Source organism: Bufo gargarizans, chromosome 7 (assembly GCF_014858855.1).
Source record: "Bufo gargarizans isolate SCDJY-AF-19 chromosome 7, ASM1485885v1, whole genome shotgun sequence".
NCBI lineage: Eukaryota > Metazoa > Chordata > Amphibia > Anura > Bufonidae > Bufo > Bufo gargarizans.
The window spans coordinates 201,859,180-201,878,866 of NC_058086.1; the positions used below are offsets into that span (position 1 = coordinate 201,859,180).

The window sequence follows — 19,687 nt, forward strand, 5'->3', positions numbered from 1 at the left end:
GTTAATCAGTAAAAAATAAATAAATAAATAACAATAATACTCACCTTATCGATTTGAGAGCGAAGAGGCCGCCGCAGCCATCTTGTTGAAGTCACCTGGCAGACGATTTTGCGTGAGATCTTCAATCAAGATGGCCACTGCACCCTCTTCGCGCTCAAATGGATGAGGCGAGTATGACTTTTTTATTTTTTACCGCCATTTCAGGCAAAATTGATTTGTTACAATGAAACACAGGGAAATTCGGCTTCAAGGCGAATTTCATTTTCCCAGAAATTCGGATCGAAGTCCACTTCGGATACTCGATTCACTAAACCCTATTCACAATAGATGATGGTCCTTTCATAGACATCAATAAGTCATCTAGTCTACTGCTGGAAAATCTGTGAATGTTTTAAGAGCAGCTCAGGTAAGATGGCCGCCCCCATATTTATTTACAGAAAATACAATTAAGAAAAATCTACAATCAGAAAACAAAAACAGATTCGACAGAAGGAATATGTATAACTGTTTGGTGTTAATTAGCAAACAATATACAGTAAGTGATACATTGCCTTTAAGATCTAGAAACAGCTTGTCAGAGAGCTCATCACCAGGTTTGGCATTTGCTATTTTCTCAGGAACCACTAGACTAGTATATTACCAACCCTTAAACAGTCAAACTGAGAAAATCTAAAACCACAAGTTATCCAAAAAATCAATGAAAACAAGAGATGGGCAGTCATCGAGTGCTTTATGCAAAGACTAATGATTATTAAGAATTAATCACCTGACGTTCTGTCAAAGGAATCATCGTTTTCAATATCTGTGAGTGTTTCAATATGTTTCATTTCAATAATCATTGTGACAAAAAGCAGAAGTCAACTTGAAAAAGGAAAAAAAAAAAAAAACACTTTGCATAAGACCAGTTCACTAAAAGAGGGGGATCCCCGAGGCTTCTCAGTATCACCTCTGCTATCTCTGTTTCACTCATCTGCCGATTTGGTAAGAATTATACAGAAGGTGAGCGACTCTCTTATGGAAATGTAACCTACTACTAGTTTAATGATGACCATGGGACTAATTCAATGACAATTTTTTTTGAAAGGGTGAAAAAATTAAAATAAATTCCCAATGTAATTACTTATGGGGGTACCCATAAAGGGGGTTTTCCGAGACTTTACTACTGGATAGGTCATCAGTGTCTGATCGTCAACCGGGACCCCCGCCATTCGCAGTAGCACCACAGCCGTATCGCAGCTTTCCCTAGGCCAGTGACATCACATTCATCAGTGCAGAGCAGCTCCATTGAAGTGAATGGGGCTGAACTGCGATAAAAAGTACAGCCGGTATACAATAGACAGCGCTGTGCTTGGTCAGCAGGGAGAATACTGTGGCCCTACTGCGAGCTCCTGTGTCTTCTCAGATGATCGGCAGGGGTCCTGGGTAGAGAGGAGTGAAGTTTAGAAAACTTTGATTCTGCCGCCTCCCCGAATTTCACAAAGAAATTTGCTTCGCGACTTAATTTCTTTGTGAGTAGCGGGTGCAATGACGGGGAACAGCGACTGCGCCGCCCCCCCGTCATTGAACCCCTCAGATGCTGTGTTCATCGCTGACCGCAGCATCTGAGAAAAAAAATTGGCCAGCATGGTGACATCATACGTCACCGCGGATCTTTAAGTAAGATGGCTGTGGTGGCCTATTCACGCTCAAATGGATGCGGCGAGTATGATATATTTATTTATTTATTTTTGCCGCCATTTCAGTTCAAATTGATTCGTTAGCATGAAGCACGAGGAAATTCGGCTTTGCTGCAAATCAAATTTTTACTGAAATTCAGATCAAAGTCAACCTTGGATACTTCGATTCACTCATCACTCCTCCTGGGTATCGGACCCCGAACGATCAGATACTGATGAACTATCCAGAGGGTAGCTTATCAGTTGTAAAGTAGAAAACCCCTTTTAACACAATAAGAAAATAATTTTTTCATCATAGTATTAGCAAAGTATCTGCTGGTGGCACTGCACTCGCCATTGTCCCACTATCTGAGGAGGGCATGGGCGCCACATAACTCACCCTCAAGATGTTGCCCAATGGCCAGTCCCTGCCAGTCTTCCTCTGGCAGAGTCTTTCGCAGCAGTCCTCGGTCTCCAGACCTGTGCTTGGTTGCTAGGTCTCTATCTGTCCTGTAGGGGGCACACACCCGGCTCTTAAAAGGCCAGCAAACCTGCTGCATTTTCACCGGCAATTTGCTGAATATCTGTTCTTAAGACTCCTTTCAACTGGAAAAGGTGCCTGAGCAATAGGTTTCCTAGTTCGTTAGCTACCAGTGAAGTTGTGCTCTTTTGAGTGTCTGGCCATGTATCAAGCCTCTGCCTGTGCTAGTGACTTTTACCCTCCGCTGTCTTAAGCCTTTCTCTCATATTACATAGAAACATAGAATGTGTCGGCAGATAAGAACCATTTGGCCCATCTAGTCTGCCCAATATACTGAATACTATGAATAGCCCCTGGCCCTATCTTATATGAAGGATGGCCTAATGCCTATCCCATGCATGCTTAAACTCCTCCACTGTATTTGCAGCTACCACTTCTGCAGGAAGGCTATTCCATGCATCCACTACTCTCTCAGTAAAGTAATACTTCCTGATATTATTTTCAAACCTTTTCCCCTCTATTGATCCATAGTTGCCTGCCCTGACCACGGACTAGTCTCTCGTATATGCACAAGCTCTGCCTGCCCTGACCTTAGCTTGTTAGCTGGCTATGAATATTACCTGACTTCTCTATGCTTTGCACCAATGTCTCTGACACCTGTGGGTTAGCTGCCAACAACATCAGGACTATTTCAAGAGATATTGGCCTGGTGGTTCCCCTGCAGAAAAGACCAGATCCGTTAAAGGGTGAAAACCAGGAGGCTGCCAGGACAACACCCTTAGCAGTGGCGTACTGCCAATATAGTCAGACCACGCCGTTGCTATGGGGCCAGCGGCACAGGGGGGCCCGGAGAGCAAGGAAGGCCCCACCCCCCTATGTCTACTCTGCACAAGACACAGTTTACTGGTTGGGGTATGAGGCGGCCCGTGGCCCACCCGTCGCCGGAACTGCCTGCCGGAATCCTCTGCCACGTGTGACACTAGAGAGGCTCGTCCCCGTCTCCGCCTGCCATTGGCTGCTCCCCCCGACACCAGATGTTTTCATCGGTGTGCTGGGAGAAGCAACAGCGGTGGCGCGGGGACCAGGAGCGGCGCAGGGAGCGGGGTAAGTATATTCCCTGTGAGGGGCCCGGCACATGGGGGGGGATGTTTCTTAAATCGGATAACCCCTTTAATCTTGGTGTATTAATAGTGGAAAGTCTTTTGTCAAAATTACAAAGAATGGAAGATATCTTCCCTACCCTAAACAGAAGAAGAAGAATGAAAAATAATTCCCGTAAACTATAATCTGTAGAAAAAAGTGAACAATTCATGGATGCATTAAACATTTTTAGGAGATCTGGTGACATACTGGGATCTCCATAGGGACTGCTAGGCATAGGCTTCCGCCTAGCAGTTAGCCCAGTGACGTCACAGGCAGCGCAGGGCAAGGAAGAGCATCAGAGAATTAAATCTCAGAGGAGCCACCTGGGTGAAAATGTGGGTATGTCCAGGTGCTGCTCTCAACCCGGACAATCCCTTTAAATTTAAAATCGCTTGGTTACCCTGGAAAACGAAAAAAATATGTCACAACGCACCTTAATGTATTGACTAAGGGCCCTTTTACTCTTACAGTTACAGGTGACCAGGGAATGAACATGCTCCCTAGTCAACAACACATTTCCCAGTGTTAACTTGTGATGTGCTGCCAACATAATGTAAAAGCATGGGGATGAATGATCGTAGTAATGATCATTCATCCCCCATGCACTTACCATCAGCCTGTGTAAAGGCCTCTTAAATGAGTGTTGATAAATTGATTTCATCATCAATCAGTGCTCGTTATGGTCCAAAACTGGGGGATGTAAAAGGACCTTTCGTTTGGAAGACTGAAATACTAAATATCAGAAAATTGTTCTCTGACTTAAAATCTACCATAAATGACTAAACGGGTTTACATAATTGATATGATGAATATTAGTATGTAATAAGCAAAAATAACAATGAGCGTGTCCCCACAGTTCTCCTCCATTAGGACCCTTCTGTTTCTTGTTTGCCTGGGGAGAGCCCCCTTGGCAATGCTCACTGCTTCCGGGTCCCGGCTGCACTGACCCGCCTCCCCCTCTCCTCACCTTCCTAGTGGGCTGATCACTGGGGTAGTTCTGTCTCTCCCAGCAGGCTGTGGCCCTTAAGGTATGCACACACACTCCATCTGGATCTTAAAGGGCTAGCACGCACACACTAATCTTCACCAGCCGATGGCTGGCCACCTTGTGGTATTTAAGGCACTGTGGGAGGGTGCCTAAGCATTAGGTTCTCTAGTCTGCTAGTGTCCTGCTAACGCGTTCTGTTATACTCTTGCCTGCCTGTGTACCGACTTCTGTCTGTTTTCCGGATTTGAACCATTTGCTGCCTGACCTGACCTATGCCTGATCTCTGTACTGACCCCAAGCTGCCCGTCCTTACCCCTGACTATGATAGCATGTACTCAACTTGCCCTGACCTCACCCTGTCCCTGACTAAGGTATTGACTGATCCCTAGATAATCTGAATCGTTGTCTCTTGACCCCCATGGGTCAGCTCCAGGAGGTAGCGGCCTGGTGGTTTCCCTGCAGTGAAGCCATGTCCCTGTATAGGGGTTAAAAGGTGAAAACTAGGGGACTTTCAGGATAATGCCCTTAGGAGCAGCCCTAGGACAAATCTGTTTGGTCGACACAGTGGTTCCACACCCACTGCCGTAACACTTTTTAAATTTTTTTTATTTGAACTTTATTTCTTTCCAGTGCAAACTAACACTGTTAAATCCGTCCTTCACAAATAGGGGCAGACTACTGTATTTATACTTCTAAAATATTTAACAGAAATTAATTGCGTAAAAAGAAGTACAATTCTACGATACGTACAGATACTGTTGTTGCGAGTGACCCTCATGTGTAAAAATTTCCGCTGCGCTTGAAAACGGTGTTAAAACCTTTGTTAAGATATTAAGCAAATACGTCAAGCTTTATTAGCAAGTGTAATGTGGATGCAAACGAAGAGAACAAACACGGGTTCACACAGCGAAGTACGTTCCAGCGTGTGGATGCGTGGACCCCACGGTGTTAATGAAGCGTGCTTGCAGGATCGACTTATTTGTGTGGTTTTATGTCTTTGGTTTAAAAACCATCGAAGGGTTATTACCAAGTATGAGTCACACTAATTACAGAATGCTATGTGTGAAATTACACTTAATTAGTTACAATAAAGAACGCTACTCTAATGAATTAGAGAAGCAGGAAAAGTGATTAACTCAAGAAAATACACAAAAACAGCAGCGGCATCGATCCCCGCTATTAGGAGCTTCTATCAACCCCCTGGTCCAGGGTGACTTCTAGGCAAAAATCCAACCGCTGCTGGGGGCAAAGCCCCAAAAATATCAGGGAATCTCCTAATGTATACAAAAAAATGTGGCTCATGCACACACCCATGGGTTCTGCATCCAGTTCGCATTATTTGCGGATCGTATGCGGACACATTCACTTCAATGGGGCCGTATCCATATATCTGTTCCACAGTCCCGCAAATAAAAAAAATAAAAAAAGGTCACATGTCCTATACGTGTCCATTTTGTGGACAAGGGTAAGACAGTTCTACAGACGGCAGGACATTCCGTTCCCTAAAAATCGGAACGAATACGGCCAGTATCAGTGTTTTGCGGATCAGATAGAGGGAAGCTGCAGGTGCTGCTGCCAGAGAAATGTGGCATTACATGGTGCTCATTCAAGGGAACCAAGAACCTATGGTTCTGCTGAGTCCTCCAGAGCTGAAGCCATTGCTTTGGTTAATAAAGGGGACCCAAGAGGAAGGAATCCCTCTATTATGTCCACAAGCCCTAATTATACAATCCCTTTAAAGGACTATTTCCATTTCAGACATTGGACGCATATCACTAGAGTATGCCAGCAATGTCAGAAAGGTGCGGGTCCCACCTCTAAGGATCCGCTCCTATCTCCAGAAGGAGAGCCCACCACGCAAGCACAACCACCCTCCTTTCACCACCAAGGAAGTACCCAAACTAGCTGAGCGCTGTCTCGGCTCTTTCCGGCAGTCCCATTGGGGTGAATAGAGAGGTGGCCATGCATGTGCGGTGGGCTCTCTCATTAATTTCTATAGGAATTCTCAAAGTAGTCGAGAGCTCTCCCAGTCAATTCTCTCCTTCCGTCCGGGGGATCCGTTCTGGAAACAGGAGCAGGTCCATGAGGTGGATCCATCCATGAGATTGCTGGCATATTCTAGTGATATGCCTTGAATGTCTACGATGGGCCAACCCCTTTAAAGCAAAACTGTCCACTGAAGTCCACTGGGCTGAGTTGCAATACCTCTCAAAACCTGTGGAGAGACGTGGCACTGTTTTTGGAAGCTATGTTTTTTCTAATCGTCTATGACCTAGTACTGCAACACTGTGGTAAGGAAAACTATTCTGTAGCTGACATGTATCCATGTGTGAATATTCTGTTATTTTTTTAAATAAAAAATGGGTGGATGGTGGATGAATATAGCTTTTTTTAAGTCACTCCATGTATACTTCTTCCTGTCCAAAGTCCTTAGCTTCCTGTTTGTCTGGACTTTTAGCAAACCAGAGAGGCTTTCTTTACACTCTCTGTCAGACCATTAGTCAGACCAGGGAGGAGTCAGGGGTGGTGACTCAATTAAAGAACCAAACCTCCACTATTCTTTCCCAGTAGTGCGACTGCTCAGGGCTTCTCACTTTACACTAATCCATGCACTGATCCTCTGTGGCCATGCTTATCTAACCAAAGCTGTTAATTCAGTCCTCCACCTATTATTCTAATGAGGATTACCTTGAAGATAAACTCTTTCCCGTGTTTTACTCTCTCATTGAGAACTGTTATCTCTTTGTGATTACTGATACAGAAGTAATGTTAAAAAAAACCTCTTTCTTATGGAAGTATCCCTTTAAGGTTTGACTTTACCGGCTCCACTACTACAACAGGCAGACAGACAGACAAGCAGACAGACAGCTACCTTTATGCTTACAAATGACTTTTGTGCTTAATTAAAGTTTGGAGTGCAGCTGAAATGAACAGTGTCACAAGCAGAGGAAAAGGGAGAGGTTTCCCAGTGAAGACACAAGTTCCTGTGTTCTTCCTATCTCCAGTCCGTCCCATAGATATGCCAATGGGACCGCTGCCATAGATCTATAGTCAGTACTGACTATTTTCTAGATTATATTCAACTAACACTTTTCTACAGGATACAAATGATCAATCACAATTATTAAAGTAAATAAATTATCACATGGAAAAGGCACAAAGTGATATTCTGTAAATTACTTTATTGTAACCTCCTGATTATATTATATGCCAGATAATACAGGATGTAATTCAGGATCAGTACAGGATAAGTAATGTATGTGCACAGTGACTGCACCAGCAGATTAGTGAGTGCAGCTCTGGAGTATAATACAGGATGTAATTCAGGATCAGTACAGGATAAGTAATGTAATGTATGTACACAGTGACTGCACCAGCAGAATAGCGAGTGCTGCTCTGGAGTATAATACAGGATGTAATTCAGGATCAGTACAGGATAAGTAATGTAATGTATGTACACAGTGACCCCACTAGCAGAATAGTGAGTGCAGCTCTGGAGTATAATACAGCATATAACTCAGGATCAGTACAGGATATGTAACCTTATGTATGTACACAGAGACCATACCAGCAGAACAGTGAGCGCAGCTCTGAAGTATAATACAGGATGTAACCGAGGATCAGTATAGGATTAGTAATATAATGTATGTACATAGTGACTCCACCAGCAGAATAGTGAGTGTAGCTCTGGAGTATAATACAGGATGTAACTCAGGATCAGTACAGGATAAGTAATGTAATGTATGTACACAGTGACTGCACCAGCAGAATAGTGAGTGCAGCTCTGGAGTATAATACAGGATGTAACTCAGGATCAGTACAGGATAAGTAATGTATGTACACAGTGACTCCACCAGCAGAATAGTGAGTGCAGCTCTGGAGTATAATACAGGATGTAACTCAGGATCAGTACAGTATAAGTAATGTAATGTATATACACAGTGAATGCACCAGCAGAATAGTGAGTACAGCTCTGGAGTATAATACAGGATCAGTAGAGGATAAGTAATATAATGTATTTACATTACATAGCTAAGCTGCCCATATATATATTTCAGTTTTACCTGTCCTTTGTGGGTCTCTTCACACAGGATTCCAATGCGTTATGTTTATCAGGGAGGTTGGAAAAGACACGTCAGCCAGATGAGTAATGGCGCTGATAAACATATGATGTATGTGGCTGGCTATACTGTATAAGTTGGAGATATTGCTCACAGTTACGTCTATGCCAACTTTAGGCTATAAACATGTTCCGTGAATTATTCCCTTCCATATTTGGCACTACTTGCGTGATGTGTACGTTGCAGAATAGAGAAGTTTGGCTTTATATGGTTTTATATAAAATGTATAAGATTTCTTACAGATTTGTATTTTTGTAACAAAGCAGTCAAAGATGAAGCATTTAATAATCAACGTCCACAACCCACTCACCTCAGAAACTTGTCATTTTCCTGGAGCAGCCTCAGTATTGGGGGATTGTCATTTCACAAACCGCAGAAATTCATGAACATTAAGGCTGTAAACGAGGTGAAAAATAACTGATCAATGAACATACAGTATATCCACTGTAAATCCATCACCACCAGTATGCTGGAGATGGCACTAGACAGTTGTAGAACACAGATATAAACACGTCTTAGTCTTGACCATCTTAAGATACATAGTATTGCAGCAGGGATGGAGCATTCTTGGTCAGTAGACCAAACTGTCAAAGCCTGATGAATTTGTCCTCAATTCTGGCAAGTGAAGAACCTGAATGAACAGCTTCCACTGTATGTTCCGCACTTTAGGTACTAAATATGTTGTAAGTTTTCCTCAATCCCAACCTATTTTCCCTTGGGGAACCCCTTTTAATTTTTCTCCTCCCTGAAAAACCACTAGAACTACGCTTATGCCTACTGTAAAAGTGACAACTCTTTCATTTTGGGAACTTCTAACTTTATTTGTTGGAAACCTGGCTGGAAAACACTGCCTTAGAGGGTAATGCACAGTTCTCGTACTGGGCAACACAGTGTATGATCATTACCTTGGGGAGTGGTTTGAAGACCTTTATTTCCGAGGTACCGGTACTTGGCTTATTAACATTAAGAAACGCTCATCTACAACCCATGACTCTTCAGCTGTTGAGAAACTACTACTTCAAGAATGTCCTCGGACCAACGGTTTCGCAAACGCTGGAGAGGAACAGGTTGGAGACCACTGATCTTAATCATGACTTGGTTCATATAATGAAGCATTCACCTAGAAGAGGGAGAATCATTCATGGAGTGTCTAAAGGGCCCATTGTCAGAGGCAATACATTTCAAAAGCATGAAAGAAATTTTAGCGACCCATTCAAACGAATATTGATGGCCAACCGAAAGGGAACCCCATTAAATAAGGGACTTGTCCCCATGGGCATCTTCTCCATTCCATTGATTGTTAACATGGCAGATCCTGCAGAGGAATGGTGTCTGGCCTAGGTTTACACTACCCATATGGATAAAGGATTTGGGACCCATCTGTCCTTAAGCCCCATACTAGCCATCCTTCTACAGAATGCACATCCATGCTTCTGAGAGGCCAAAAGTAATCACGTTGGTAGAGGTCTTTATCTCCTTCAACCCCAAACCAAATGTGATTGATATTAGAGGGGGGGAAGTAATTGCACCCTCTAGTTTAATCTTAAGGTAGCCCTACGCTTCAGAAAGCTGATTTGGCCGACTACCATCTCTCTTGACCACACACGCGCTACATGTGTTCTGATTGGTGAGGGTGGAGTAAGCCGTTACCAGGTTTGGGCATGTTGAAATCCAACTTGCTAATCCTTATTGATAGGCTCTCATACTCAACACATGGTTGGCCCCATCTGGCCCAAATTGGCAGATTAAGGCCAACTGCTGCTCAAGGGTTGTATGAGGTAGGAAAAAAAACTTTCAAAAACAGCACCTCCCTTTTCTATGGGTTGCGTCTGGTATTACATTTCAGTTGAATGAGGCTGAGCTGCAATGCCAGGAACAGCCCACAAGCCAAGAGTGGTGCTGTTGTAAAGGTAAGAAGGTCAACAGGTTTGAGACATAAAGATGATTCAAACCTGACAGCTTCAGACACGATTAGACTCCGCTCTTATTCCTGACTCTGCATTTAACAATAAATGGGCGCACAAATATTCCTCTGTATAAAATACCATAATTACACTTGGCAAGTGCTGAAAAGAACATAAAATATGGACAAGAAAGGGATCTGGGATGGGCTCTGATGCTTATACAGCGAGCTGCTGTTAATTGGGATTCATCAGATTTTCACTTGGGATTTTTACTATACAAACTCTGGGGTTTACATGTCTGCACAAAACATCGCCTCCGCCCTGCTGCAATAATGAGGATAAATAAAAGCATGAAATAAAGCCGGAGCTTTACCTAATTACTGGAGTTGTTTTTCTAAAGAAAATGTAAACTAACAAAAAGTCAGGTGGAAAAAGTATGTAACCCCCCCCCCCCCCCCCCCCTCATATTTATTATGAAATGTAACATTACACAAACAGAACATGATGCAGTTTTTTATTTACTTATATTAGTTTATTTACTGCAACTACCTAGAAAAAAATAAGTATCTGCACACTTAGGCCAGGTCCACACAGTGTATCCGGGTGCATTATGCATGCATATTTTGGTGTCCCAGTTTACGGACCGAAATTCACAACATCCAAAATACAGATGCATAATGCAAGCATAGTACACTCACGTGGACCTGGCCTAAGGGTGCAGATACTGAACATTCGTGCCGCAACCAAACTCAGAAAAAGAAGCCCCCTGGGGGTACAACTCGATCCCCATTAAGAAAAGTTTTGATTTAAGTTGGGCTACCAGTGGGATGGTAAATGAAGCCCGATCTGAATATTTCATGTAGGTCAGTCGTACAGTAAAGGCTTTTATAAAGTCTCCAAGAGCAAGTGACCCTTCATCAGCTACAAACTGCAGGTATTTCATACTAGAGGAGGAAGAAGTACAGCGAGTCCCTGTGGAAGCCGGTGCAGAGGATGGGAGTGGTAGTGGCCCTGATGTAGTGTTGTTGTGTCAAGGTTTCCTAGCTCAGGCCTTCACTCCCTGGGGATCGATGCAGTGGAATTATAGTACTGAAGAAGGGCAGAGTGAAACGTAACAGTCTGTTATACTAAGTGCGACGTAGACCTTTGAATACACACAGTAGCAGCAGGCTTTTAGTGCAATTCTTCTCTGGCACCAGCAAGGATGTAGAGGCTAAACTAATACGTCAGATAATCCGGCACCGGTTTCCAGATTAGGGGGGAGCTGTCCAGCGGGATATCTTTTTATTTCGAGCAGGGGCAGAATGGTGTACAAAAAACAAATAACTATTATTCTCCTCACCAACCCCCGCCGCCGCTGTTACCAGGTCCCTGATGCTCTCTGGTTCCTAGTACCATAGGCTACTTTCACACTAGCGTTTCTATTTTTTGGTATTGAGATCCATCATAGGGTCTCAATACTGGAAAAAAAAAACGCTTCCATTTCTCCCTATTCATTGTCAATGGGGACAAAACTGAACTGAACTGAACGCAGCGCTCCAAAATGCATTCCGTTCCGTTTAGTTGCGTTCCCATACCGGAGAGCAAACCGCAACATGTTGTATTTTTCTTTCCATCCTGGGATGCGGAGCAAGACGGATCCAGCAAGACCCCCAATGCAAGTCAATGGGGACGGATCAGTTTTCTCTGACACAATAGAAACCTGATCCGTCCTCCATTGAATTTCAATGGAGTTCATGACAGATCAGTCTTGGCTATGTTAAGGATAATACAACCGGATCTGTTCATAACGGATGCAGACGGTTGTATTATCAGTAACAGGAGTGTTTTTGATGAGCCCTGCTGGATCCAGTAAAAACGCTAGCGTGAAAGTAGCCTTTATTGCACATACATAAACCTTGTATTAAATTCTAAGGCAATCAATGTCCATTAGCCGGCATTTTTTTTTTATTCTGTAAAAAAATATTTAAAATATAAATATAAAAAATATATATATATATACAAACTATATAAATACATATATAAAATTGTATTTAATGATATAAAATAATAATATCTAAAATAAATAATTGATTAAAAAACACTATAAACATATATCATGTAAAACATACGTTATTTATTGTTAAATCATTTCAATATATATATTTAAGATTCATTATTGATTTCATTAATGCAGTATATACTCCAACAAGTTGTGCAGAATTAGAAAAACATGGCTGCTTTTTTCCATAAACAGCACCACACCTTTCCACAGGATTGCAGCTCAGTCCTATTACCTTCAAAGGAGACAATCTGCAATGCCAGACACAACCCACAGACAGGTGTGGTCCTGTTTTATGGACAACCCCTTTAAAATATTTACGTATTTATTTTTTACTTGCTAATCAGTGCAAGCTCTTTGTAATGCAAAGAATGAAAAGAAAAAAAAAGTTTCACGTTTGGTCAGCTTGAAAAAAAAATTAAGGAAAAATGTAGTTTATACTTTTTAACATTTTTTCCCTCCCAAAATGTAAAACAATTTATTGATTTTAATTATCTATTTTATATTTTGCTTATTAATTTTATATTTTCATTAATTTGACTTATTTTATACTTTATTTTATACTTTAATGTATTTTACTTATTATATATTTTACATAATTTCAATTATTTATTTTATATTTTATTTATTTTACCTACATATTTTATAATTGTATCTAATTCACTTCTTTATTTTATATTTTCCTTTATTTTTCTTACTTATTTTGCTTTTATTTATTTCACTTATTTACTTTACATTTGTATTTATGTTATTTATTTTATAATTTTATCTATTTAACAAATTTTATATTTTTATTTATTTTGCTTATTTATTTCATGTTTTTATTTATATTACTTATTTACTTTATATTTTTATTTATTTTGCTTAATTATTTTAAATTTTTATTGGCTTTCATTTATTTATTGTATATTTTTATGAAAATGTCCAATCAGCTTTCCAGAGTGAAGGCATGTAAGACTGCTTGTGATGTGGTGAGGCTTCTGCCCCATACTGCCTTGGTTTCTCAGAGAGCGGATTCAAAAAGTGGTACTGGAAAAGGCTGGGAAGTGTTCAGTGCCCATTCCAGGGTTTATGAATAAGGCCCTATGCTTATTCTACATAGCAGTATTTGCAGATCCCCTTCTGACAAAGACTGCTGTTTCCAATGCCAACATGTATTTTCCTTGTAAATCTGTTCAGCTGTCTTGAAACCAGCCAAGTGGGACTCTCCAGCCAAATTTCAGAATTTGTATAAATATGTTCATTTGTATGTGTTTTGCTTTCTACACATGCAATCGTTTATCCATCAGCACAGGATATTTGGACATAAAATGTAAGTCTTTCTGACATCTGCAAACAGGATAAAAGAAATAAGCAAAGATGGGTGTGAGGTGTGGCGCCTGAATGCTAAAGCGGAATGAGGGCGCATTAAGATGAGAGCAGTGCATAGGAGACATTAAATCACTGCCACAGGTAATGATAGCAAATAGAAATGTAGACCCAAGACAGATCTTAATAATTTCTACAAGCCATTAGGGCTTCCTTCATAAGCTGCAATTGTTAAGCTTGCAATCATTCGCAGATGGAGGTGTCTCAATGAATGCAATCTCTGCCACTGCCATACTGTGACAACCCTGAAATTTGTGCGTTCTGGGAAGGGTCGTTGGTGGGGCAGTGTAATTTAGTGAATTTAATATAACTATACAAAACTGGCGGCCATTTAGTGACTCTGAAAACAGGAAGTGCAGCCATATTGGTTGTCAATATGACAAAAAAAGGTAAGACAGCACTACTTACTGAAAAAATTAAGTATGTCCATTCTGTTGCAGTGCCTGCAGTGTTGGGTCCGGGCCTGTTGGACCCCCAAAGTAGCAAACAAGTAGAAAGCACCGCGGCACTCCAAATCTTCAGCTTGTCTGGTGAAAATAAATATGGAAATCATTTGAAGATTTTGAGTGCTGCGGTACTTTCTACTTGGTTGTCAATATGACTGCACTTCCCGTTGACAAAATGGCATTACTTCTGAGATACTAATATAGGGTCCTGTTTTTTTGTTTTAGTTTTTTTACAGGAAAGCTTCTTTTATTTGTATGTGGTGGTCTTAGATAATTGAAAGAGGGTGCAACTGGAAACTTGCTAATACTTTTGTATAAGAAGCCTCACGTAGAGGCACATCAATCTTGGTGGTTACTGTCGCTTTCAGTGGTACACAAAGCTTGGTGGTTACATGCACACATAGTGGGATGTAATTCTTGAACAGAAAAACTGTTGCAGAATTTGAACTCATCTCCATTTTTTTGAACTAGCAGTCTTCTTTCTGGAGCCTAGAAGACAGTATACCACACTACTTTTCCCCCAGAAGGTCAGGTTGTGCTCAAGAAGTCTGGTGACTCTTACCCAAGCCAACTGTACTGCTGTGGGTCTCAGGGAGGCTACACCCTAGGCTTTTCATGCAGGCTTTCACCAACCTCCTGTAGATCATTGTCCTGGAGCCTCTGAGGGTTCTAATAACAGCTAGGCCACTTCCATTGCGAAGGAAGTCATCCTGACCACCCATAGCTGCAGGCGTGTAAACATGCATGCTGCCAACACACGTGTTGTCAGAATGAGTATGATCCCTGTCCACCACGTGGCCAATGCCACTCTGCACAATACCTTTCTGTCATTGGTAACACTTGTACCTTTACACCTTTAAGGAGGAAGGTTCTCTACAGCCCATGCTTGGTGGTTCAGTTTTTACAGGTTCAGCCAGCTGTAGACATTTTTCCTTGGTCCATGAACTGTAACGCACTTCAACCTCTGCAAAGGGTCTGAGCAAACACTCATTGACTTCCCTCCAAAATACTCCTTTACAGGTGTGCTTCAAACCCATCAGTATGGCTGCACTGACATGACGGTGAGGTGAGGCAGCAAATCGCTCACTGTCATGTCACCACAGCCATACATATATTTATGGCTGACATTAGAAAGCTGCACATTTATAAGTTGCTGTCTAGAACAGCAGGCATCTCATGCATGCAGAATGTGGCCCTTGAGTAGACGATAGCCAAGTCCCTGTTGGTCCCACCCACTTTACTGTTGGGTTGGGTTTTACAAAAGCGCTGTGTGGTTTGCAAAAATAAGGTTGGGAAACCAGTCCAAAAGGTAGTGAAAGGGGGTATGGGAGGAAGCAAACACCTTGCCTTTGTCTCCTTGATGGCAAAACCAGGAATCATGATGGGGGTCCATTTTGGTCTTTGCTATGAAGCACTCAGTGGCCTTTTAAAGGGAGTTCTAAAAAAGAAGTTGATATAATATGGTTTAGAGGATAAAAACTACAATAAACACTCCAATATTCTGCTTGTCGCCTCTTATGACTGAATCTTTTTTTTCTCCAGGGAGTGGCCTGGAGAATAGCTTCCCTCAATATTTTATTTTTATGGTCCATTTATATATTTGTACAGGTTAATCAGGTCCCCCCTTAGACTTCTTTTTTCAACCCTAAACAAATTCAGTTTGATTAATCTTTGCTTATAACTAAGATCCTTCAGGCCGTTTATCAGTTAAGTTGCTCTCCTTTGCACTTTTTCTAACTCCAGGGCATCCTTTTTATGAACAGGTGCCCAGAACTGAACCGTGATTTCCAGGAGAGTCCGTATCAACGCTTTTAATAGTGGCAATATTATATCGCTGCCCTGCAAGTCCATACTTCTTTCAATACAAGACCAAAGTTTGTTGGCCTTAGAAGCAGCTAACTAGCATTGCAAGCTGTTATTTAGTTTATGATCTACTAATACACCCAGATCCTTTTCAACCAGTGACTCTCCCAGTTTTACTCCCACTTAGACATATGTTTAATGCAGATTATTAGCCCCCAAGTGCAGTTATCTATATTGAACCTTATTTGCCAAGTCGAGGCCCAAACAGTAAGTTTGTCCAAGTACCAGATTACAGAGTTTAGTGTCATCTGCAAAAATAGAAACAGCATTACTACTCCCATCCTCTATGTCATAAGTGAATAAGTTAAATAATTGCGGACCCAGAGTTTAGACAGTCAATAGCACTTAGGTGATCTCGTAGGTGATCTCGTATGATCTAATATCTAAAGCTAATCATCAAATCATGGCCCCGCGTCCTCCTACAACAGGGACCATCCTGAAATGCAAATAAGTTAGGAAATATTGTGTTATTCGAAGTATGTGCTTGCTGAAAAAGTCTCTGCCACCAAAGGCAAAGACTAAAAAATCTGAAAAGTCTTCGCTATCATTTGTGGCGATCAGATGTCAGCGGTGATGCAGAAAACGTCTATTTATAACACGGGTCTTTTTTCCATATAAAATGTTTGCGAGGTGCCGAGCGAGGAGTCAAGGGTTTTTACAACCCCCGACCTGCTCAGATCTTCACCGTTTATTTTACAAAGTTTATTTCTTTAAGATCTTATCCTTTACTGAAAGAGCCAAGTCTGGTGTAAATATTAAATCCATTAGGAACGTGATTAGCTTCCTGAAGGATAACAAATTTAACGTTACCCCTTCCTGATACTTTCATGTAACAAGAGGACACGGTTACAAGGTGACATGTTAGTGACTTGCTATAAACTTCCAGACTGCACCCAAACACCATATATAAACTGTATAGTTTCACTTGCACTAAACTTGGAGTCAGATTGGTAGAGATCAAAGGGGTTGAATGTTTATTGCAGAAACAGTGCCACTCCTGTATAATGGCTGAGTCTGGAATTGCAGCTCAAACACATTCACTTGTTCGGAAAAAAAAAAAATTAAGTCGAAAAAATAAGTTAATGTCTCATCTGTTATGTTTCCTGTACAGAAGAGTTAGGACAATAGTCACTTGAAGATGCAATCTGACTGGCACTGGTAACCCAAGATGTAAAGTTTTAGGGAGTCCCTGGAATTAGCCCTTTATCCAATACACTGGGATCTAGACTTCACTAGATGGAATTCCCAGGTTGCAACCCTGGAGCAGGCTTAGATTGGTGATGGTGGTGCTGCAGATACAATGCTGTGGTCAGGAACTGAGCCAGGGTTTGTCGTCAAGATAGCAGACAGGAAGCCTCAGGCCAAGAGATGCCCAAAAATGTAGACAAGGTCTAGCCAGCGCTCAGAACAATAAGAAACACTGCAAATGCCAGGCAAGCAAAGCAGGAGGACAAGACCAGGAACAGGGCCAAGGCCAGGAACCTAGATCAGAAAAAATACAAAGGACAATAGCAAATCGGCAGGAACCAGGAAAGGTTTGTACCTTAAAGTGCACCTGTACTTCTGAGAACTTTTGATATGTCTCAGTGACATATCAAAAGTAGTTCTGATTGGTGGAGGTCCAAGAGACTCCCATCGATGCCTAAAGCGAGGAGAAAGAAGCGCTCACACAGAGCACTGTCTGTCCTTGCTTTTGAAGACAGGCCCAATAGAAAGTCTATGAGTCTCCCATCCGCTCTGTGTGAGCACTTCTTTATCCTAGTTTTAGTGATTGATGAGGGTCTCAAAACTTGGACCCTTACCAATCAGAACCTTGGATATTGTCACCATGACATATCCAAAGTTTTTTAAAAGTACAGGTGCACACCTGAACCAACAGTCAGCAGCTCCACTTTAATTAGACCGTCGGGTCTGATCTGATCCGGTGGCACCAGTCACCATGGCATTTTCATGCTATTAAGGATTTTTCACAGATTTTGTAGATATTTCAATCAATGACTACCTTATACTTGTAATTTTCTGGCATTCCAAAACACTATCCGAGATTATTTTTCTTCGAGAACCTCACTTCCTCCTAGAAGTAGCTAAATAAACTAGACAGCTTACACCAGTTATTGTTTGGAAATCTATAATACACGGTTCCGCCTAACACTAACAATGTCTTAGATTCTGCTCCGAGCTGAGCTCATGACAGATACCAGACTCAGAGAGACAGCGGGGACTTTAAACATGTCAGCGACATTTGCAGGAAAAGAAAGTCCACAGGTCCAACACTCCACCGTAATTTCCCCCCAAAGTACCAAAGAACGTCCGCAGCCTGTTCGCTAGAGGTTTACTCAGTGTCTGCTGGAAATGATCAATTTCTGTACCGATTGTTTTGAGAACTGTTTTACCCACATGAAAGTCACTGTTATTTTCAATCGTACATCAGGGTTGGAATACCTGGCGGATGCAGAATTATATATTTTTTTGCTTGTGCATAATTTGTAGAGTAGTTCTATCTGACGTAAGTAAAACCACGAGGATGGACCAGATAGATAGATATAGTGTTTGTCCAAAGCTGATCATGTAATATAATGAAAAAGGAGGAGATGGGGACTTCTATCCTTATTGCAGCTTGAGACAATTTGCATATAGAGAACCACGGGGGTGGACTAGATAGATAGATAGATATAGTGTCTGTCTAAAGCTGGTCACGTACTTTAGACAATGTTGGCCACAAGATCATTGAGTTGACATCTGTTCCCTCTGACTCCCCCCTTCCCAAACACCTGAACACTGAGCTCTTGGCCAAGTGTGCATATGTTTTCGAAAGGGAGAGGGGACTAAGCCACTGACAGCTACCTCTGGTGGTGGCTTATCTCTTCTGAGAACCAACACATGGCCATGTTGAAATTCGAGATTCTTGAACCTTCTTCCCCCAACAGACTTGGGACACCACCACTTTAGATGGTGAGCCATTTCGTTGGGTGCAGTCAGCATGTATGGCGACCTGAAAGCAAAAGTCTCCTTTTGCTTTATGGCTGGTACGGTTTTAGATTATGTAAGAGGATGGAAGTTAAAAGGGTTCTCTGGTTTAGATAGCCCTTTTTTTCTGAGATAACAAAAGGTGTTCCTTATTTGAGATCTCTTTCAAGAAGCTAGACCAGAGAGAATCTGCAAGGAGAGCATCTCCTTCTCTGGAGGATGACCAGCCTGCCATTGCATTTCCCAGACAGCCTATTGATTTCAATGGACACCATGTATTATTTAATGTTTCTTGCGATGGAACTGCAGAAGTTAAATTGCCCAAAGGTTTAGCGGAAAACAAACCCATTTGGAGATGACTTTGGAGCCAATCACTTAGGGAAATAGGGTGTATTTCTTATGGAAGGATTCACAAATAATCTATTAAACCTTATTGTTTGCAATGATATCAAGAATCACGATTCAGTTAAGAAAGAATGTGGACATAGGTGGAGGTTAGACCTTCAGAGCCATCTCATCTGCTTTGGTGGGTCCAAGAAGCTGCAGAGCAGCACTGAAGTAAAGTATATCAGTATGCCAACAACATGCTCACCGAGGACCATATATAACTCTACCCTAATAACAATACATATTCAAACGGTGTAAAATACACAAACAATGAGAAGAAACATCTAAGCTTGACTTTAGACCTTCTTTTCCCATTTGCAGCA

At 41.7% G+C, this 19,687-nt stretch overlaps 1 long non-coding RNA gene across 2 annotated transcripts in view; it reads right to left on the reverse strand.

The window, feature by feature from the left end:
* Window positions 1-19,687, reverse strand: part of LOC122943729 — a 272,566-nt gene that overhangs the window by 57,098 nt on the left and 195,781 nt on the right. For both annotated transcript variants that reach the window (XR_006390892.1, XR_006390893.1), the window contains exon 4: window positions 8,699-8,783. This is a non-coding gene — a long non-coding RNA (uncharacterized LOC122943729). The remainder of the gene's footprint in view (window positions 1-8,698; window positions 8,784-19,687) is intronic.